Source organism: Desmodus rotundus, chromosome 3 (assembly GCF_022682495.2).
Source record: "Desmodus rotundus isolate HL8 chromosome 3, HLdesRot8A.1, whole genome shotgun sequence".
NCBI lineage: Eukaryota > Metazoa > Chordata > Mammalia > Chiroptera > Phyllostomidae > Desmodus > Desmodus rotundus.
The window spans coordinates 145,801,580-145,825,515 of NC_071389.1; the positions used below are offsets into that span (position 1 = coordinate 145,801,580).

Consider the following 23,936-nt stretch of genomic DNA (forward strand, 5'->3'; position numbering starts at 1 on the left):
AGTGAAAAAAGGTTTTATATAAACTATATGAGAGCAAAATTTTAAAATACTACATGTGACAAAGGACATGCATAAAAATATATAGGCAACAGTGTTAGGATGAAGCTTATAAAAATTGTATTTCCTGAATTACAATAGTTTTATCTTAACATGTAAATATTATCTTAACATGTAAAATAATTTAGGTTAATATTACACATTTAACTATCTGCCCTAATTTTGGCTTTTATATCTGCTTTGAAAAATGACTTACTTTTAACTTGTCTATGACTAATTCAAATATGGTTATTGTAAGATTATACAGTGAATTTAGAAGCTGTATTTTACTTAAAGATCTTATTTCCATTTTTGTTTCTTTTTTTATTTGTTTTATATTATTTTGTTTTTAGTTATACCTAAATAAAATTATGAGGTTCTATATAAGTTGTAAAGAATATACCCAGTGATGGTCCCCCTACATAAAATTAGACATAAATTACATTTGCTGGTTATTAATTATCTATTTAAACAACAATTATTGTTATATCTTACATTACAAGTAAGCATCACTGATTAAGACACTTGATACTTTAACATGAATTCTGTTCATAATTCTATTTAGTAGCTATTGCCTCCATTTTGCAAACAATGAAAAAGAAATTCAACCGTGTCAAATACTTTTTTAAAGTCTACCTCTAGCATTTGTTTCACTCTAGGACCAGGTTCTTACAGAGTTAAGAGCCATACACTTCCTACTATCTTTATGTTTCTTTTCAACCATGAGTTGCTTGAAGTTCAGATTGCCACCTTTTCTCCCCCCTGCTGTAGCTTGCCCGGTCTAATACTTGCTCAGCACAGGTCAGATGCCTGGGTGTTCTGCCCTCCGCCCACTCCCACTGTGTGCTTCCCCAAGCACTTCATGTGGCACTCAATTAGTTAGAAATTGTCAAAATAGAAAGGGTAAACTAAAGCCAAAGCCCACAAAAATGAACTACCTACTGAATTTAGAGAAATGGCATCAATCAAGATTAAGTAATTTCAAAGGAAAGGGCTGTGGAACTTGGGAATCTAATCATGTTATCAGTTGTCTTCTACTATACACTTTTGAGTGAATTGAATTGGTTTTTTTTCTGTTGTTCATAATTATTTGTCTCCTGCCCAAGCTTGTCCTCTGTCCCTACCCTCTGGCTTTGGGCCAAGCCATATCACAAGGAAATATAAGGCAATGACATAGAGGCCATGTGCAAGTGTATGCTTAACATGTGTTTGCATATGTTCACTCTACACCTGTAGTCCTCATATTTCGACATGACAACATGTACTTTTACTTTAGATCCCTGAAAATAAGAATTTGTTTGAAGGTAAGTTATACCCACCAGAGCCAATGAGAGCTATAGCTGACCCATGGCCTCCACGTAGCATGAAAAAGAAATAAGTATTTGTTATTGTAAATCCTAAAATATTGGAGTTATTTAACAGAACAGCACAATCTCAGGTTGGGTGTAGAAAACAAAATCCTGAAATATATGGTATTGGCTTTGGGGGTGGGCAGCTGGTGGTAAGGACCTTGTTAGAAGAGCTTAGAAGGATGACAGCTTGCGTTAGGCAGTAGCAAAATATTTGGTAATACTTTTGTTGTGATATCTTGAAAGGCAGAAAATACACACAGTGCAGTTGGGGTAGCAGGATAAGAAAAAAATGTTGGTAGCATGAGTTGGTGATCATTAGCTGTGTTCAACAGACACTAGGAGGTCATAATAGACTTGACCTGCTTGCAAGCAGGAATGAAAAGGGCAAAGGGACAAAACGCGTATTACAGGACTTGCAGGGCTGAAAGAGACATTCCCCGCCCCCAATCTTCAGTCTGGCAAAATATCCTCAAGTATGGCTTTAGTGCCTTCTCTTAAACCCTCTTCCAAGCTTAGGTCAGACACCAGTAAATTCTTCCAACTTGCAAAATAGTTATGAGTGTGGGTGGCAAAGACATCAGTGGTATGGTCCCGGGAGGTCTAATTAATTTTTCTATCATTAAAAATATTTAGAGAAACATGTCTCACAAAGAACTGAGAGAGTTACTATTTATACTAACTAGAGTCAAATAATTTTAAAACCATTGTTCAAAGGGTTATACTATAAAATGTGCTATTGTCTTGAATAAAAAGGAATAGTGACTATTGTAAATGTAAAATGATCAAGTTGTTTTATGTGACATACAGAGATATTACACCATGAAAAATTTAAATACATACATCACAATAAATGTCACAGCACTATAATAAACTGTTGTAAACCTTTGAGCTAGTAACATCCACACTGGCTCTTAGTTTCCTTTTTTGCAAATGTCCTCTGAGGTCCCTTTGCAACTCATATTTGATTCTATGACACTAAAATAGTTGTATTTATAGACTTTCTTAGCATGTGAAAAACATATTTCTTCCTTTCTCTGAGAAAACACTACTGCCATTCAAAAATAACTAATGAGCAGAAAGACATTATTTGAGCAAGTTTTCTAAGATTCTAAAAGCTAAAGGCTGAATGAGAAAAGTGCTCTTGAAAGAAGCAAGAGAGGGAATTCTATTACGGAAGCGGACAGGGCCATGTGGTTTAAACATGAGAGGCTACTAACGGTCAAGCGTTCGTTCCTTAAGTGCGCTTAGATTGCCATTCAATTTCCAAATCACAACTTAGTTTCCATAAAAGATATTGTACCACATCCTCAAAGGATGTGGTATACATTCAAATACTTTTTCATTTGTCAGGATTAAAATATTGAAGTATATTGTCATGTTCTTTAAAAAATATGTTCCCATAAAAGTGGGACAATAGGTTTAATATTACAAATAAATGACATGAAGATTTTTTTAAATAGAATACAAACAATACCTCCCACATTATACACTCAAACTGTTTTAAAGAACTGTGTAATATATTCATTCATACATTGTACATTTTTATTTCCCATTTGTCCAATGCATATAACCTTAAGTTGAAAAGTATACTATACAACTACCAAATAGGAATCATGTCAATCATGCATTGTTTAGTAAAATATCATGTTAATAAAATTTACATAAGATTATTATTAATACTGACTAAGAGTTGACTATTTACAAACATTCCAAAAGATATTCCTCTTGTCAAACTTATATGTAAATGTTATGACGCTGGCATCCGTGGGGACGGTCATTTCTTGTAAAAGAGCAATGGAACGTAGCCGAACAAGGAGGCAGAGCTGAAAGCGATCACTTTCGTCATGTTTTATCACGTTCTAAAGCTTCACTAGGAAGACGCTGTCTAAGGAGGCCTCACCGTGAAGTTCCACAGAATCCCCAATTTCAAGCCCTTGCATTTAAAGGTTGATGTTATTCTGCAATATTCACTGAACATTGATGATGAAGTTAGTGCTGACTGGAACCAAAATGAACCCAAAGTTAAACGCAACCCAGATGAGAGCTACACAAGCTGTTCAGAATAAATCAATAGGTGTGATCCTGCTTGTCACTTCTGGAAGGTCATCAGAAAGAAACATCATCACAAATGCAGAGAAAAGAAAAACTTCTCATTCCCTTTCTCCTTTTCTCGCTACTGGACTAGTCAAGCCTGTGAACCCCACAAAAAAACATAAATAAATAAGCAAACACAGTTGTCTGGGAACTGCTGACATACTCATACTGCAGCAAATTAGAAGTAACGAAACTACTGGAAACCTTTCACCATAGCATATTGCATTCATTTTTCTCCCCCTTAGCTTGCTCTTAAAGGCTGCCCTCTTTCAGGTTCGGCTGCAACTGAGCAGGGAAGACATCTGTAATTCCAAGCATCATCTTGATCCTAGTTTGATTTTTCTACATTTTAACTACTTTAATGAGTTAGATTTGGTTTCAACCCTACCTCTTTCTCATGCATCATGGCATCTCCCATCATTCCAGACCAGAGAGTCTCCTGTCTGGCTGCCTACCATTCCAGTACATGCAATTCACTCATGTTTGTTCTGACTTTGCTTCAGCTTGAACGAAGAGCTCCCACTACTTTGTCCTAATGCTTCCTTTACACTCCTTCATGCTCCACAAGAGAATGTTGTGCTTTCTCTGACCCTTCTACCCCAGCCTGACAGACAGCATGACAAGCAGCTGAAACAGGAACGACAAACTGCCCTTCCTGTCCATCTGCTCACTAAAATGATATTTGAAACCTGCGAACAACAGCACGAAGGGGATTCCTGTGGACAAAGATTTTTTTTTTAGGATTGTATTTGTTTCTGAAAGAGGGAATAGAGGGAGAAAGAAGGGGAGAAAAACATTAATGCAGAAGAGAAACATCAATCGGTTGCCTCTCGCATGTGCCCCAACCTGCCTTGGGACAGAACCCACAACCAAGGCATTTGCCTTGACCAGAATCAAACTAAGGACTTTTTCCTTTGGGGAACTACACCCAACCAACTAAGCCATCCCAGTCAGGTTTGGACAAAGATTTTTAAAGACAAAAGGCAATGAAACTCTTTTCCTGAAAGACTTTGAGCCTCTGTATGCAGTAATGTTTTAAGATTCAGAAGGTAAAGTTTGGTGTATCTACAGGGGAGCAGGGGACGTTTTGGCCATGGCTGCTTTCACCTCAGCTTTGGTCCTTGAGAGTCAGTTACTTCGGGAGCATCAGGAGACATGAGCCTTTACACAGGCAATAATGTTGTTTCCACTGAGGCCATTAGCAATGGTGAGAAACAACAGTGGAAAAACTCATTTGATCTCTCTCTCATCTCACGTGATCCCCTGAAACACTACGTGGGACACTCTTTTAGAGAATTCAAGGTTTTTAAAAAAATTTTATTCTGTTTTTTGAGCAAGGGAATATTTAGTTAATTTGCATTTTAGAAAATAATCCTAAAGATAGGGTAAAGAAGATGGTTGAAAGGAGACAGAGGATATATCAACAAAATAGTAAAATTCTATTGCAGTAGACTAAATAAGCTACGACAGAGTAGGAAGAAAGATTTACTAAAATCTGTTGATTTTGGATGTCGGAACTATGTTATGATCCAACAATGCCATTTTGAGTTTCCATCTGAAAGAAAATGAAATCATCGTCTTGAAGAGATACCTGCACACCACATTCACACTGCAGTGTTGATACACAATAGCCAAGGCAGATAAACAACCCAAGTGCCCATTCACAGATGAACAGATAAAGAAAATGCGTGTGTGATAGAACATTATTCAGCCATAAACAAAAGGAAATTCTGTCCTTTATGACAGCACGGACGGACCTTGAAGGCACTATACTAATGAAATAACATAAAGACATACGCTTTACGAACTCACTCACATGTGGAATCTAAAAACATCGAACTCATAGAAACAGAGAGTAGAACAGTGGTCCCACGGTTTCTGGGGCAGGGGAATTGGAGCGATGTTGAATGAAGGGTACTAACATCCAGTAACAAGATGGATAAATTCTGGGGATTTAATATTCTGGGCACTGTGACTATAGTTAACCAAACTTTATTATATACTTAAAAGTTTCTAAGATAGTAGATCGTAAATGTTCTCACCACAAAATAAAAAGGAAAATTACATGATGTGTTGAAGATGTTAACTGCCTCTCTTCGGATAATCATTTTGCTACGTATATGTGTATAATATCATCATGTTTTACATTTTAAATTTACAAAATGCTTTATCTCGATAAAGCTGGGAAATGCAGAAAACTCCTCACTCAACCTCCCCCCGTCCCCCGCCACACACAAAAAGCAATGAGTCAACAGTAAGTTTAAAAAAATGGTTTTATCTTTGGGGGTAGGTTGGGGATGAAACAGAAGAGAAATGAAATCATTTCAAATGATGTTTTCAGTACGTTCTTCAGTTGGATGGTAGGCTGCAGAATATTCATCATACTAATCTGTCTTCTATTTTTGGCAAATATTACTTAAACTCATTTGTATTTATTAAGTATATATGTGATATAAAAATATATAATAAATAGTAATGTTTTATATCTCCTTAGTAGATGAAAATACTGCAGGAAGGAATTGTGTAGTATTATCCTCCTTGCCTTTATTTATTGCATTTTGTTTCTTTTTTTAATGTGATATATTTAATTCTTTAAAAAATAAATTTAAAGCATCATAGTTATTCAAAGTGATTTGAAGAGTAAGAGAAAAATGATTTCTTAGTTTTCCAATTCTCAGAAATCACAAGCTCAGTTCATGGAGGGCTGTACATAATTATCTATGATTGTCAAGTACATCTGCTGTGCTTGAGTAGATAATGGTAATAAAATCCAATAATTAGTAAATATATTTTTATATAAGTATTAGTGTTACTGTTAAGTGCAATTTTTTAAAAAAAAATCAGAAGCTACTTAACATCAACAAAAAAGAAAAAAGCAGAATTATGTCAGCATACTAAATTAACACTAAAATTATGTGTTTTAAAAATAAAAGTATTTTAAAATTAGTTTATTCTAAATGCACATGTTCTTAGTATAAAAGAAATTAAATTTTTCATCCAATTCATAAAAGAACATAGCAAAAATACTAAAAAATGATGTAAATTGTTTTTATCTAGAAGCATAATAAATCAGAAGCAGACTCTGTCCAATGTTAGTCACTGAGAACATCAATCTGTGCAATGGCTCTGCTGTCAAGTTCAGGTTGAGGCTTTATCATTTTAGGAACAAGAAATCCATGAGTCATATTTTACCCAAGTGACTCAGGAACACATATTCATGCTGGTACCCTCATACATTTCTTGACAATTTGCCTGAAGGGCAATTGACAATGAAATAATAGAGATTGTAAGCTTTGACCAGATTTCATGGAAGTGGATTTAATGACTATTTAGCCTGCATCGTCATTTGGACTCATGAGTATATCCCCTGGAAAATATGAGACACTCTGCAAAACAAGGGAAACATATAGTAGCCCTGAAGTGCACTCAGTAATTAAATGCATGATGTGTAAACACTGAATAACATCAGAATATCTGACTCCAGGTCATTTTGTCTAAAGAGTTAGCTTTCCTTTTTAATGTTTTATGTCCAAAGAAGCATAATTCATTAATTTATGATAACTACACAATTTGTATTGCCATGTGTTGTATTTATTCAAAGACTATACCACAATTACGGTAGATTGCAAAACTGGCCACAAATTATTCCTGTCCCTGTATTCACCTCCTTAAATAGTTCCCTTTCACATTTATTCTGGGCTTAGCCTGTGACCTGCTGTGTGCATTCGTCTCTGTGGGCTGTCATAACAGACTACGACAGACGGCTTGGCTAAAACCACAGAAATCTATTTCCACACACATCCACAGGTCAGAAGCCTGGAATCAGGGTGCCAGCATGGTCAGGTTCTAGTAAGAGCCTTCTTCCTGGCTTGCAGAAATCCACCTTTTCACTGGGTGTTCACAGGGGCTTTTCTTGGTGCAGGTATGCAGACCGAGAGAGATCAAGCTTGCTGCTGTCTCTTCTTAAACAGGAAATAATTCGGTCAGACCACAACCCCACCCTCATAACATAATTACCTTTCAAAGGCCCCATCTTCAAATACCACTACATTGAAGGTTAGAACTTCAACACATGAATTTTGTGGGAACATAAACAATTAGTCCATAACACTGTGCCCAATGAAACAGCAAGTAGATGCTTGAAAACTCTTTGTGCATTTGAGCCCCTCTTCTTTTACTATCTTTGGTAGTCTTGTTGTCACTAGCCTATAAGGAACCCAAGCTAGCCTGCTGGATGAGACACAAGCCCTTGTCCCGTCTTAATCCTTGCTAACCTAGCCTGGTTCAGTTATGAATGGTATGGCCTGAGAGCTGATGACCTGTGCTATAACTCTCTGAGACAATTATCACTACAGGTTAGCCCCACCCTCCCTTCTTGCTGGCCCTTTCAAATATTAACACTAGTTCATACATCACTTAGGCTCACACATCCTTCTTTGGACATGATGATATGAATTACTGGTCCCCTTAAACAGGTCTACCATCAAAGCTCTGCCAGAAGAAGCTTCCTTCATTTTCTCACTTATTACTCAAACAACCCCCACGTGGAAGGAGTTCAATGTGCTAGAATTAGGAGTACAGTGGTAGAACGAGATACAGTCCATGCCTTCACAGAGTATAAAATTCTTTGAGAGAATAACACCAAATACGGTGGGTCGGGGCGTTTCATATTCTGTGGCAGCTTAACTGGAGTCATCTGAACCATCAAACTATAGAAGAAGACTGGAATGATTCTTCTCAGTTCCCCCAGTTATATTGCATAGATATTATGCAACTCAGTGCATAGAAGATAATTCAACCCATTCTCAGACTTACAGCATTAAATGTAATTTTCTCATCAAACTCTAGATGAGGAAAAATTGGTCTCTGGTAATAACTAATGTATTAAGAAGTATAATTAATCCCGCCAAAGGAGATCATAAACATAGTTTAGCTAACTTTTGAATGAACAGCACAATTTAATCAAGTGAAAAGAGAAGACAAAAACAACCCAGGAAGGATATATTTGGCAAAGGTTCCTGGTAAGAGAGAGGCTGATTTACTTGGAGAACGAACAAATAAAGTCGACTCCCTCTTCCGGTTAGACAATCGATGGTGTCCGGAAAACGTCACAGCAAAGTCCAACAGAGACTGACATCACCTGGGAGAACTGATACGCAAAATGAAACTCATGCTTTTATCTTCATAAAACGTGTTCAATATTGGATTTGGTGCTATGGGTAAGAAATATGATGTTTTCTTCACTGGGGCCTCTGCCCTCCTAGATTATATAAGACAGCAGGGATTTACTATTACTATGATTATAACCTACAGTAAAAAGAAAACACATTAAATGTTAATGTAAAATGTTTATTGCTAAAAATTAAATATCCTAGGGATTACGAATGGACAAAGAAACCTATGTTCACTAACAACTTGTCTAGTCTATGTAACACAGCATATCACCTTACTGAGTTAGGTTTAATTTTGTTCACCATCACGAGATTCTTATCTCCAGTATTTATTCTATCTATGTTGACAGCAAGGTTGTACTGGTATATTTCAGATCTAGCCTCGAGTAACAACTGAATCTATTGGCCAATTACAGTCAGAAAGAATAGCTCAAAGTTAACTATGCCAAAACTAACTCATCATTTCTGGTAGATGTTCTACACCCAGATATAAAGTACTAAAAATTCTATCCAACAGGTTAGCTTCATTATGGTGAAGTATTATGTAGCAAAATCATCTTGACATGCACATTATACTGCTCAAAATTCTAAATTTTATAAAGCCTTGTAAATTATTTTATGATAGAGGTGCTGTAAATGGAAACTTCCTGCCTATAAAATAGCCCAAGTCACAATCAATATGGCTTTGTTAAAGCTTCAGTTCAAATAACTGACTAGATCTAAAACTGCATTTGAATTAAAACCCGCATGCTATGTAAAGTACTCTTACAGAACCATATCGGTACAGAAATGGCAAAGCCTTCCATTGAGGTAAGAATACAAGTAAGGCTCTTTAATTTTTATACAGTAATGCTGCTTTTGCAATGCACCCGATCAGAACAGAAAGCAGATCTCTCTTATCACAGCGGGCGATACGGAACTGCCAACCATTGCAGTCTTGATTATCTGAGATCCACCTTTAGTCAAACGTCAGTTGACAGATCAAGGTAATTCTATAATTTGCATTTGCATAACCCAACTGCTGCAAGCACATGGTGATGAAAAAGAAAATCTGAAAAGCAAAACCCAAATTAAATAATTAACCAAAACAATAGAACGACCACCACAAACATCTCCGCTGACCAGAGCACAGTGTGGTGAAACACGGAGTCGGCCGGCATCTGGAACCAGAAGTGGTCAATGAGGAAGAAGTTCATGTTCTGCAGAACAGAGGGTTCTGAAGTGAGGGGTCCGGCTAACCGATGCCATCCAGGTGCTGAGCTGGGCCTGCCTTCCATACCTTCACTCCCTCCTGAGTGGAGAAGAAAAGTTAAAACTTTCCCATCACCACTTGGGACTGTTTTTGTTTTACCCAGGAGCCAACGGAACACAGGCAGAAATGGCATCAAAAACCAAACGAAGCTACTCCATGGCTTAAATCCTAGATTTCTTCAGCTTCCACAGAAGCACAGGATGTGGAACAGTGGTAACTCCCTTACACTTCAAACACTGCCCGTTGAAGTTGTACATATATTACAATCATAAATTTCTCTCCTGGGTGTGTGCAGAAGACGTGTAAAAATTGTTTACAGCAGCATGAACACAAGACTTTAAAAAATTAGAAATGATTTGACTATGTGTAGAAAGTACATAATTAAGGTTTGTATATGCATAGAATGGAATATACAGAGTTAAAATGAACACGCTAAAGCTACATTTTAGGAACCTCTAAGAAAGCATACAGCAAAAGGAACCAGAACTTCATGGGTTAGAAAATTCTCAGCCTATCCAGATAATGTGCTCCAGAGACAGTCTAGAACAACCTGAATCCAATCAATTATCTCAGTAGAAGTGAGGAATAGAGACGCAAGTATCTAGAAAGGATCTGTGGAGAACCCTCTTGTCTGATGACAGGGGGCGTTCTGAACTACACAAGAGGTAGATAAAGTTTTTTAAAAAGTTGTACCAGCATAAACACTATCAGCCTGGACTGAAAAAGAACAGAGACAGGGTGAGACAAAGAAGAATGACTCTGAGGGGAGACCCACAGATGCAAAGGCCGCAGGTAAGGGCCTGCTCAGTTCTAGAGGGTGGAGCCACCTGCTCAGCTCATGCAGCAGGGCTGAGGGTGTGCGGCCACCCCAGCAGGACCAGAGGACAGGACAACAGACATGGAGAATTGTTCTCAAGCCTTAAAACCCAATGGAATTTGCTCTGCTAAGTTGCAAACTTGCTTTAGGCCGGTGACTCCTTTTCCCTTCCAGTTTCTATCTTTTGTAAAGAGAATGTCTATTTTATCTCTCTCCTATTGTGTCTTGGGAGCAGATACTTGTCTAGGTTTCACAAGTCCACAGATGGAGAAGAATTTTGCCTCAGATGAACCATACCTCATAACTCACCCATACTAACTTCCATACAAGCTGATCCTGGAATGGTTAAGACTTTGGGGATGGTGGAATTGGGTGAACATATGCTTACATGGGAAGGACTTGAGTTTGGGATGAGTTAGGAGGCAGACTCTTATGGGTTCACTTGTGTCCTCAAAATATATGTTTAAATCCTAACCTCCAACACTTCAGAATGTGACCTTACTTGGAAATAGGTAATATAATTAGTTAAGATAAGGCCATACAGGAGTAGGGTGGACTCCTCAGCTGATACAACGGGTGTCCTCATAAGAAGATGGCCCTGTGAAGACAGAGCGACACAGGGAGAATGGCACATGGAGATGGAGGAGCAGATTGAAGTAACGCTTCCACAGCCCGGGGCCGTCAGAAGGTAGAAAAGGAAAGGAAGGGTACTATCCCTGGAAGCTTCCAAGAAAGCACAGCCTGGCTGATACTTGAATTTCAAACTTCTTGTCTCTAGAACTGAGAGAGAGCATATTTCTGTTGTTTTAAGCCACCTTGTCTGTGGTTCTTTGTTACGGCAGCCTTAGGAAGTGCTCTGTAAGAATTTATAGTCTGCAAGGTAAAGTTTTATATAAATTCACATGGTTCTCCTACTAAACAAGTGAAGGAAGCACTACTATTATTGTTAGAGGCCCTGTCTATAGGTCACTTAACAGAGGTTATGGCAGGTTATGTGATTTGCTCAGGATTTGCAGAGCAAGTTAACTGAGAGACTGGGATTTTGAGCCAGGTTTTCTGGCGCTTACCCCTTTTACAACATTGAAAACATCGATATTCTCTGTCTCTATATTTTTTAGATAGATCTTGTGTGTTTGTGTGCATGTGTGTGTCTTTAATATCTGTGGGTAACTGCCAAAGGGCCTTGGTGAACTTTTTAGCAATTCATGCAATATACTGGATAATGGGCCGAAGAAGCATAGAGAAATTGTTTGATGGTAACCTGATTTGCATATTCCCAATTAAAAAGCCCTGAGAGGTAGGGGAGTATCTAATGGACACAGCGAATAGCACCTACATATTAAACACGTGCAAGCCAGGTTCCAAGCACAAATGTCTAATATTAAAAGAAGAATTGAAGAGTCTACTAAAAACATGATGAGCCATCTATACATACTCAACTTAAAAAGACAGTCTTAACTGTTAAAGTCTCTAACTAATTTTTTAATCATCATAAGTCAGATAATTGTTTTATACTTAGATTGCCTGCAGATTGATTCAAACTTTAACCAATGATGCTTCATTATTTATCCAAGTATTTTGATTTTACTCATATTTTAAATTTTCTTAATTAGTTAAACTTCAGCCACCTGACACTTACCTTATAAGTTATGAACCAATCTGCATGACTTCACTGTGCATCAAAATTAGAACTGACAGAACGCCCTTCTCTTAAAATATACATAAACAAATCCATATTCAGACAAGAAGGACTAGATTATATAAATTATAATAAATTGATACACAAATTTTAGCGATGCCAAGGGTGAATCTGGAAAACATCACTCCATATCTACACTTTAAATACCAGTGCTGATTTAGCTATACCTCCAAATGGAAATGTATTAAGGAATAAAATAGGATTTCCCTTTCAAAAACATCATAAACATGGACTAATAAGCCACTGACTGTATTTGTCAGCTGGTAAATAAGGACTTTGATTCCAGTACCAGCACTCCCAGTAACTGTTGGTACTTTGACTCTCGGGACTCAGTCCCTCATCTCTGAAAGGGGATGTTCTCCACATTCCCACTGCACCAATCATCAATCACTGTCTGACATTTCATTTCATTTCATTTCAAGGGAAATATAAATGGAAAACTGCATATGTAGCACCATAATAATGTTTAGCTTTTGATGCTTGTTTTTCTGTATCACTTGGGTTTACCTATGAGCAAAACACATTTTATTGGCCTGGAATACTTTTCAAATAAAAATAACAATGGCTAGATACTTTAGAAAAAACAGAAAGTCTCTAATAAATTTATCTAATTTGTGGCTTTAAGTGGTTTAAGCAATGTATCTCTTTACGTTGAGAACTCAATGCAGAATATGATTACTCAGTAAATATACAGAGCAGATACTTTTATTTCCAGAAACTGGCTTTGAAAACTGAAAAATTTATAAAGCAATGCCTTTAATTATATCTAATTTAAACAGATGGCATCACCTGAATGTTAACTGCACAATAACTTCATATCTTGCCATAATATGATCACAAAGTTTGGGGGAACAAATTGCCTAAGCTTCATAATAAAACCTAATTTAGTTTTACAATTTGTTCAGCAAAGTACACATACACATTTATAAATCATTATGATTTTAAAAAATAAGATTGCTTTTGATATTTTTATATTTAGTAAAAGTGAAATTTTAGTGGTTAAAGATTCAGTGTTATTTTAAACCTTGCAATGTTAGGCAAGCTTTAAAACTTTCCCGACTACTGAAAACTTTGCAGACTATATAAAGTACTATATTATTTTAAGTAGCTATGATTAATACATCTGTCAACCAAGAGGTTTAAGAATGACAATAGTTTCATTAAAACATTTAAAAATTCTATTTTCCTCATATAAGCACTGAATGCTTCATTAGCTTGAACTCAGTACAACTCAAAAACAAAAGCTTTTTTCTATAAGCCAACATTTATTTCCATTATTCTTTCATCAGGCTCAGAACATGAAATCATTCTATATTAAAGGAATTTAAAAACCCACATGTCTATAATCTATAGTATAGTTTAATATGGACACAATTATATAATTTGAAAGTTACCTGAATAGAGAGAGAGCATGAGTTTGACACTTTTCCCAGGGCTCAGAGACTGCTGATCCTTAACGTTTAGCCAGAGGCAACCTTGCACACACATCTCAATACTCTCGGTTTTGCCCTTCCCACTTCTGTCTCTTGAAGAGGGAAAGGTAGCTCCCTCTCTTCTTAAACAACTTGCTTTGATGCGCACAATTAGTTTATACTTTCCACAGTTAAAGTTACTTAGCTTAAATTACAACATATCCTGGGTCAAAGAAGGTGACCAGTCTGGCAATTTGAACTGCTGAATTTAATCTTCTGATTCTCTTTCTCTGATGTTGACACAGCCACATTTTCAAGTGGCTGTATCAACGTCAAATCAGCACATGGGTTAATATCATGTATAGAACATTTTATAAAAGTACTATATACATAATGTGTCGGTGAATCTTCACTGCATCTAAGACTAGATAGCTCAGTAAGTTTTGAACAGTAATAAAGAAGCCAAGGTCATGTGCTGAACCCTTGAGAGCCAGTTAGTTTCATTTCGTTTCCTAACCACACATTGCACTCCTTACTCAGCCAGTCGTTCTGTGCACGCGTGCCAGCTGCCACAAAAGTCCTCCCTGAGTGATGGTGAATCGGAAGGTGGGTCAGTGTTGCCATATTTGCTTTGGAAGAAATTACAAGAACCTTTGCAGAAATAAAGAGCTATTGCTTATTGAGTATTTCTCATATTCCGGGTAGTTTTTTACCAAATAATTTAAATCCATGATCATTCTATAAGCCATATAAGATAAACATTATAATATATAATTTAAGTATGAGAACACTAAAGCTCAGAGTTTTGACTACTTATGTCAGGTCATGTACTTGATAAACATCGGGTCCTGGATTCCAGTTCAAGTTTGTATCCAAGTTCCGTTTTCTTCTCCATGAAACAGCAGTGCAACTTTTTCACCGTCAGTGGGTGAGGGAAATGGATTTCCCATGTGGAGACTGCCGTATTTAGAAGCAGGCATTGAGCAATAGCCTGTTGTAAAATGTGCTTCCCAAAGATTTTGATAACTGCATTTCTAAATATGTATAGTGTTTACAAGAGTAACAAATAATCTCTGGACATTTCCTATAATTTAACCAAATAAAGCAAATACCTTTAGAAGATAAAATATGGTATTTTTCTGTCCCTTCTAGTAAAAACTTAAGTTCAAATAATGAAATAAAAGCATCGGGAAATTTTGTGTAGTTCACAACTAAACACGCGCTAACACACTGACCATCTGCGGCACGGGCAGCGGTCCTGCAGCACATCCGCGGGCCAAAGCCGGACAACAGCTTCCCTGAAAACTCTCCAATACCTCTGTCCCAGCACAGCAACGTGCCTAGTAGTTAGTGAGTGTTCAATACACTTATTTGGGGTAAAATCACCTGATGAACTATAGGTGATTAGTTGACTAAATATAACTTCATTTTGTGCTCTGTAGAGACACTTCAAAGGACATTCTTTTTCAAAAGATGTGGAGTAGTAACATGTCAAAAGGGTTGTTTACCTTATCAACTACTTTAGTATCATGTAAATATGACAGTAATACTCAATTTCATGCAAATAAGTGATTATTGACTTTTTAATGTAAACATGTTTTCATTAGACGAGTGCTAAATGTAAAAAAGTTGTATGTATAATTGAAATATTTACTTAGTGTTATTATAAAAAGTTCTACAGTTAAAAAAGAAATACAAAGATATGTCCAGTTTTATATGTACCATTATGCTATCAAGAAAGTAATTTAACCACATAAGAGCTGTAAAAATTAGAATTGGCTGGAATGTGAACAACATATTTTTGTATAATTTTGCTTATTGTTATTACAGTATTAAATCTTTAAAAATTACTATCTAAGTGATAGAAACTGTGGTCTGTTAACTTTTTAGAGCCTTTTAGAAAAGTTTAGAGCTCTAATTATAAATTATATGTTTGTTTCTATATGTGCAATTAATTTTTCTTACTAAATTATTTTAACATCTTAAGTATTCATTTTTAGCAAATCTACCAAAAATTCAAAATCACCTAATTTAAACAGTGTTTCCTGAAGTAGAAAAAAATAGCAAATATAACTTAGCGACTTTTATATGCAACTTTTAACATCTATGTAATCACAGTAAAATCTGAACAATTTGACTCATTTTATTTACAATATCTGAGTTAAATCACAGAAAATCACATTATTAAAGTTGAACAACTGAGTTCTGTGTGTTGAGCAATAAATACACACAATCGTGATTGCTACATAAACCTTTGAGAAAAGAAAAGCCAAATGCAGAAAGAACTTGTTCACCACGAACCTGGGGGAGAAATAGCTGAAGGTGACTAACCTTTGCAAGGTTACAAACTCTCCAGAGTAATTCCAAAGGTAAGATAACGTGAGCTCCTATTTTTAATTCCAGTTTCCAGACTTTTGCAACAATGCAGGTGCAGGAAAGAGAGGAAGTATAGTCTCCAGGGGAAACCTCGATGAAGAGCATGCACTCCTGGAACCTGCTATTGATTCTGAGGGTGAAACACAATAGGTTCTTGGCAATGAATTTGTTTGTAGTAATATCCCCAAGTTCTATGTGGAATTCACACATTTCCCTTCTGAGATTTTGATGTTTTTTGCATTATGACTAGGAGTGAAAACTGAGTTAATGTGGAAAGCCCAACGTTTTCATCTGAATAAAAAGTGCAAGAAATTCTATAGGACAGAAAGCTCAGACACATATTTTGGGTGAAAAAAGGCAGTAAATAGTCAGAAGACACAAAAATCAAATTCCTCATAAATACTATGGGAATCTTCCAATGGAGTCCTTCTCTCATTTGGATAAACTTTTTCCTGTATTGTTTTCCTGAAAAAAGGTACCATAGTCTTAATATTCATTTGAGCAAAACTGACTGGGATCCTGTTTATGTTCTGAATTCCAGAATTATAGTAGAGCAAAAAGTCAGCATAAACAGGAGAAAACAATCCAAATTTATTCCCTGAGTTAGTTATCCCTCAGAGTTATAGTGCAAAAATGAATTTTTAACCTTGGTAAGCATAAAAGCAAGAAGTCTTTAGTTAAGTTTGTTTTCATAGAATAATTCCTTTGAAATGAAAGGAAAATACAATGGGGGCAAGGTAGACCTAAACAGAAAATATACAAGAATTGTATCATTTCAACAGATTTCACCATTTTTGTTGATGACAGAGGCGCACTACTAATGGAAAAGAATTACTAGAAGTGATTTGAGTACATAGAACATTTAATACCTTTCCTTCTTTGAGTGCTATCCGTTCAATAGAGGATCTTACTATATGCAACCAACACAGGAAGAATGTTCATAAAGAAAGTGCTTTAAAAATATCTTCTAGTCCAGAACTTTTGATTTCACTTAGCCCCCTGACGTCACCCTCAGCATGCGCTCTGGTCCCACAGCTTTCCATTACTCGGTTCAAAGTCTCAGAGTCAGCAACACCATCTCCCCCTCCCTAGCATCAAATCGAAGTTGCCAATCCTAGTTGATTTGACTTCCACAAGTGTTAGTGTAGATACCCAGTTAGGTATTAACAAAAGAGAAGGGAGCAAAACTGGCTGAGCCTGATCAGGTTGGGAAGCCACAGCTTCACAGACACCCCAGAGGACAGCTGCATCCTCTGCCAAAGGGACAGTAATCAACAACCAAGCAAACAAGAAAGCCTGGCTTTCCAATCTCCTTGGGGAACAACCAGCCCATTTGTCTGGATTCTGGGGGTTGGGGGATTGGGGAGGACAGTTAAACAGTCAGGAGGAAGTCCTTCTACTAAGCACATGCACAGTAAAAGCCAGGTGATGAGCAACACTATGAAGCATGTGCAGTAGGAGCCAAAATGACAGCCATAACGGAGAGGAGCGTAGCCTAGGAAAATCTGAGAAAAAATCGGATAGGATAAGGGCACAAACCCCAGGAAGATCCAGGAAAGGAATTGAATAGGGGAAGCCTCCAGCCTAGGCCTGGGAAGGTCCAAGAAAGAGACTGGGTAGTCTGAAAGAAACTAACCCCTCCCCAAACCCCCCAAAATATAACCAAAGCTTAACAAAGGTCAGAAGCATGCACGTTCTCTCCCTTTAGTAGTCATGGAGGCTAAAGTATCGTGCTGGTGGCATGCTGGGTGGGAACAGAAACTGTGCCGGACTACTGGTGCCGCAGATGCTGGGCTGATGGCACAGCACCTCTGGATGCTGGCCCTCCTCCTCGGCTCAGTGGGGACAAGTGCTGGCCTGCAGGCCTAGAGGCTGGACTTCTTCACAGTGAGACAAAGCTGAGCCACCTGGTCTTGGATGCGACACTGGGTATGGTATTTCTGGGGGTAGGCCTTTGTTTTCACTCCAATAAATCTTTCCACTACACCTCAAACCCTCCTATGCGTGTATCCTTGAAATGCATTTCCTGCGATACTGTGGAAGAATCCTGTTTCCTTCGGCACAGCAGAGACTCAAATCTATTTCTTTTTCTACATTCCCACAGGCACCACTAAGTTCAATCAATTTGGTAACTTTCCAATGGTTATGGCAGACTCCAATCTCTCTCCTTGGGCATAGCCTCAATATCTTTGACTAAATTTTACGGCTAATACAAGCTCAGACCATGACACACTGCTAGTTAAAACGGGTCGGTAACTCTTTACCCCCCTTTCCAATGCCCACACACCACAGCCAGCTGTGCATGTGTGTGCATGCACACACCCCTCCAAATACCAAGGGATATGTTATCAAATAATATGATCATGCCCGTAGTTCCCACCTGTTGTTACAGCCAGTCATATTAACATGCAGAATGGCTATTGTGAAAAGACCAGAGATAACAAGGGGTAGCAAGGATGTGGACTGGTGCACTGTTGGTGGGAATGTAAATTGGTACAGCCACTATGGAAACAGTGTGGAGAGTCCTCAAAAAATTACAAATAGAACTACTGTGTGATCTAGCAGTCCTGCCTCCGGGTATGTATTGTAGATAAAAAAGATAAAACTTTAAAGAAACCTTAAAGAAATACCTGCACTCTCACATTCATTGCAGCTTTATTCACAATAGTCAATATATGGAAACAACCTAAGTGTCCACAGATGGATAAATGGATGAAGACATAAATACACATGAGGGGGACCCCCAAAAAACAGAATTATCTTCTGGGTGGCAGGTCCCTTGTAGTACAGGCTTCTTCTGCTAAGTAAGTCTTCTAGGAACCCATCTGTATCAGTGTACCAGATGGTGTTGTTATGAGAGGCTGTGTTCAACCTCAGTGAATTTTATTGAAGACTCTTTCAATGCATTTGCCCATTTCATGAGGGGTGATATACGGGTGCACTCGCCCACACAGTGCTGAGTGTTCAGTAGTTTTTGGCCAAAAATGACATGACCCCAGTGCCACACCCTCCTTATTCACCTGATCTTGCCCAAGAGACTTTACTTTTCTTTCCCCACATAAAAGGAGTCCTCAAAGGGAAATGTTTGCCAATGTGGAAGAGGTGAAACAAAAACAACAGAAGCACCAAAAAGGCATCAAAATCAACAAGTTCAAAAACTGTTTTGAGCAGTGGAAAAATATCTTGTGTATTGCATCAAATGGAGAGTACACTTTGAAGGAGTCTGAAGTTTAAACGTGTAAGAATAAATACATATTTTTCATAAATAAATGGTGTGTTTTTGAGTCCTCCCTCACATGTGTGTATATATGTACATATGTATGTATATATAATAAAGATAAAGATATATATATTATATATAAATAATTCAGACATAGAAAATTGAAATTCTGCCTCTTCTGACAGCATGGATGGATCTTGAGGGTGCTGTGCTAAATAAAATAAGTCAGACAGAAAAAGGTGAACACTGTATTCACATAGGGAATCTAAAAACATCAAACTCAAGGAAAAGTAGAATGGTGGCTGCCAAAACTGAGGGGTGGGAAAGAAACGGAGATGCTGGCCAAAGGGTACAAACTTGCAGTTAGGAGACAAATAAGTGCCGGGGATCTGAGGTACAGCATGCTGACTACGGTTCACACTACTGAACTGCTTACTTCAAAGCTCTCAGGAGAGCACAGCTTTAATGTTCTCACCATAACAACAATGATGTGGCGATTATATGAGGTGGTGGATGTGGTCACTAACCTTACTCTGTAAATATTTTGCAATATACACTTGTTTCAAGTCATCTCACTGTACACCTTAAACTTACCTATGCCATGTGTCAATTATATCTCAATGAACCTGGGGCAAACAAAGTAACCTAAAATCGTACGGCAAAGGCAGTTGATAGGAGTCAGAACAATGCCCTACGACTTGATAAAAGTGCTATGGATTCCATGTTTTATTCCTCTCTGCTTCCTGGGGTAAACTAGACTTTCCTGGTATCATCCTCAGCAGAAAACAAAGCCCACGGACCTTTTTTGCTTTTGTCTGCCCTTGGGACAGGACGCAGGCTCCTCACTAGGCTTGATCCCTGGGGAGCCAGCTATTTCCTATTAATGTGCGGCATAGCTCCTGCTATCCTTCTTCACCTTATTCTAAAGGGCTCTTTAAAAAAAAACAGTATTTGATTTAACTTGGGTTCAAACCCACACTCTACTTCTTACCTTGAACAGATTATATAACCTCTCTGAGTTCCAGACTGCTCACCTATTGGCTCTAGTTCCTAAAGGAGACACTTCTGGTAGAACACCACTTTGGTCCACACCCGATTACTGAATTTGGGAGAAAAAATACTAAGCAAGTTTAGTACAGACATTTCTTTTCCATACGTGCCTTCCTAGAGAGGAGGGTGCATTCTGGTTTGGTCTATACCATGTGATAACTTTGCTAGGGCAGGTTCTGCCTGAAGGAAAGCCTAGATTTGGGAAGTAAATTGAAATTAGGAACTCCATTTGAACCTATATTGAAACCACATTCTCTAGTTCAACATCAGTTTTAAGAAGCAAATAAGTGAGACAAAGGGACTAGCTGAATATACTTTTTTTTCTCCTATGTTAATGAATCAATTTAACCAACACTTAGTGAGTAGCTAACATACAAAAATCATGGCGTTGTGAATAGTAGAGATGCCAGAATAAATACAACAGGTTCTCTTTTCTCAAACACTCACTTTTTCATGATGTAAGATAAATTCGTGTACAGTTAACAAGCCAGAATTATTACAGCTGAAATAGAGATATAAAGTATTATTAGAGTTCTCATATACTATAATACAATATATAATTTAACTCCACCTCACACATTCACACATTCTATAGGTAATAAACAAAAATCATAAAAGTTATTCAAGACATCTGCCATAACACTGTAAAGCTGTTCAGCATTGTTAGGATTTCATTATCAGGATAATATCATAGAAAAGCTCCCCTGTATCTGAAACTAATATACTTATTAACCAGATTTTCCATGGACACATTAGCAAATGTGACCGACTTGCTCATAACAGGAAGTCTCAAGTCATTATTTCTGGACCATAACATGGAGAAAACTAAATATAGAATTTAAAATTTTTCCGAGGTTTCATATTCTGCCAAAGTGTATAAATCTGGCCAATTCAGACTGGAGAAAAAGCCTAGTCATTTGGTAACCAGCATTGACATCTACCCACAAACCCACAATTTGTGTAAAAGACATGACAACACAGTGCGTGGGTCAGGGAAATTTTTAGTAGACAGAATATTATGGGGTCCGCTCTGCTTACCTCCCAAGTGATTTTTTTGTTGTGGTTTCAAGGTAGAAAGCTGCACAGTAGTCAAGAAGACATGGCAATATATTTGGTACATAATTTATTTGAAATCTTCCACTAACTCATGACAGTGACTTTGGCTAAAATAATTCTCTCTCTCCCTCACTCTCTCCCTCTCTCTCTCCCTCTCTCTCTCACTCTCTCCTGTTACTTTTCTGTCAACTGCTGGATTAAAGTTGTAACAGAGGCAAGAAAGAGGGATATGCTTCAGTGTTCAAAAGTTTCTCTGGGGCCACTCAAAGATCTCATGTATATATTTCCACACAGTTAAATGCCCTGGAGAAAGCCCTTCTTCATTTTCTGTGATTTTTAGCTGCATCCAGGCAAATGAAATGCTTATGAGTAACATGTGGGAACAGAGGGGCTGTAAAGTAGATCTTGAAGGAATTGACCAAAGGGCAACTGAAGATGCCAAATGTATTTGAGGAAAAACAGAAACCTCATTTAACTGAAGCACACAATGTAATTATTTGTGTTTGTGTCTTAATCACATATTCAACAAGCCTGTGATTTCAGCTGATACTCAGGATTTATAGTCTGTGTTCTCAGCTCATAAGAAGTAGACAGGGACAAATCAATTCCCTTAGCGAACCATGTATGCAAAAGAAATGCATGATATATTATGAGGAACTCACAAATCATACACTTAGGATGGGACAAAAATTGACAAATCGAAGAGACCGAACATCCCACGATTGACCTAATATCACCCTGGCATCAACCCCTCTTCTCTCAAACTTGTAATTTCACAGTGTGAGGTTGTTTTAGTTTTCTAGTGCTACCGTAATAAACTACCACAAACTTTGTGGCTTACACCAATACGAATGTATTATTATACAGTTCTTGCGGTCAAAAGTCTCAGTAAAATCAACGTATCAGTGGGAGGCATGGAGGACAATCTGTTTCCCTGCCTTTTTCAGCTTCTAAAAGTCATCTACATTCGTTGGCAAGCTGAACCCACCTCCCCCTGCTATCACCTCGCTTTCGTTTATCAGGTTCCTAGTGACTATACTGGTCTCATGCACATAATCATAGGTTATCTCCAGGTTATCGAATATAGCGACTAATTCTCCCTCACTGTGTACATGACATATTCACTGGGTGTGGGAATTAGATTGTAGGGAGCTCTTATTCTGCCTTCCTCATGGACTCGAGGGAGAAGACAGAATACAATCCTCACCTTGGTCTAGGAACTTTTCATGGCAAACGGGTAATACCACTTGGTAAATTTGTAACCCTATTCTTGTAGTATAGTGAAAATATATAGCAATACCAGTGCAGAACAGAGAGCATGGTTATGAGAACATCTGGTTGCAAACTCTCTCAGAAGCTACGCCATCCTCGGCAAGACATTCAGGGCTGAGCGTTAGCTTGCTCATCTGCACAGTGGGGGCGGTAGTACTGGACCTGCTTCACCCTGGGACCAAATTACATGAAGTCATTAGTGTGGAGACCCTTTGAACATTCAAGGCCTATACAAATAAAACATAAATGTAAGAAATCCAAATATGGCCATTTTTGTTAAAATACAGTTATTTTTTTAATACGGTATCAAGACAAAGGTAAATAACCTTAAGTATATACATATAGCCTCTATATTTATTTTAAGCCCAGCATTCACATTAGTAATAACATAATTATTTTATTAATTATAGAAATGTATCATTTATTACCTTTATAATGTCCTTTTGATGAAAGGCTTATACAAAATTTAGCTCTATTTTATATATGGAGAGACTGAAGCTTAATTTCTTGACTAAGATTACACAGAATACAGAGTCATAGAAGGACTAAAGGCTAAAAGTATAAACTTCAAAATCTATTCTTTTTTTAAAAAATGATTTTAAATACCAGATAAGCCAAAACTTCCATTCACATTATAACCCACCAGTTCTACTCACAAAGCAGTTCTATTCATTCAGAGTCCTGGAGTCCTTGGCTTCCAAGATTCTAAGGTTTCAGAGGAAAGCATCACATATTAAGAATGACTCCTGGGAGAACTGGAGATTAGAGTGACCATCTACATATTGAGATGCAAGTTTTTAAAAAATGAAAAGGGCATCCAACTCCATTTCTGCAAGACTTACTAACCAGCTTTCTATTTTACTGGCTGCAGATGCTGTTGGCCCTCTCCAAATCTTCAAGGCTCCCTTCAGAAAGAACAGATTATTTAGTTCAATAACTGACATCACCACTAACCCCATATCATAACTTTATGTGTGCCTGCCTTTACAGTATCTGTCCCAAGCCATATGTCCTAAAGTGCAGAGAACTTCAAAGAGATTCACCTCATTCCAATGTATTTGGGATTTCAAAATAACAAATTACTTTTAAGTTTTGGGAGACTTCTCCCTCTGCCTTTAGTAGGCAAATA

At 37.5% G+C, this 23,936-nt stretch overlaps 1 protein-coding gene across 4 annotated transcripts in view; it reads right to left on the reverse strand.

The window, feature by feature from the left end:
- Nucleotides 1-23,936, reverse strand: part of SLC16A7 (solute carrier family 16 member 7) — a 143,575-nt gene that overhangs the window by 71,011 nt on the left and 48,628 nt on the right. The window contains exon 1 of one of the 4 annotated variants that reach the window (XM_045184731.3): nt 13,816-16,029. The exons of the other annotated variants lie outside the window; for them this stretch is intronic. The gene's annotated coding sequence lies outside the window, so the exon portion shown is untranslated. Of the gene's footprint in view, nt 1-13,815; nt 16,030-23,936 lie in introns of those variants that run through there. 4 annotated transcript variants of the gene reach the window in all.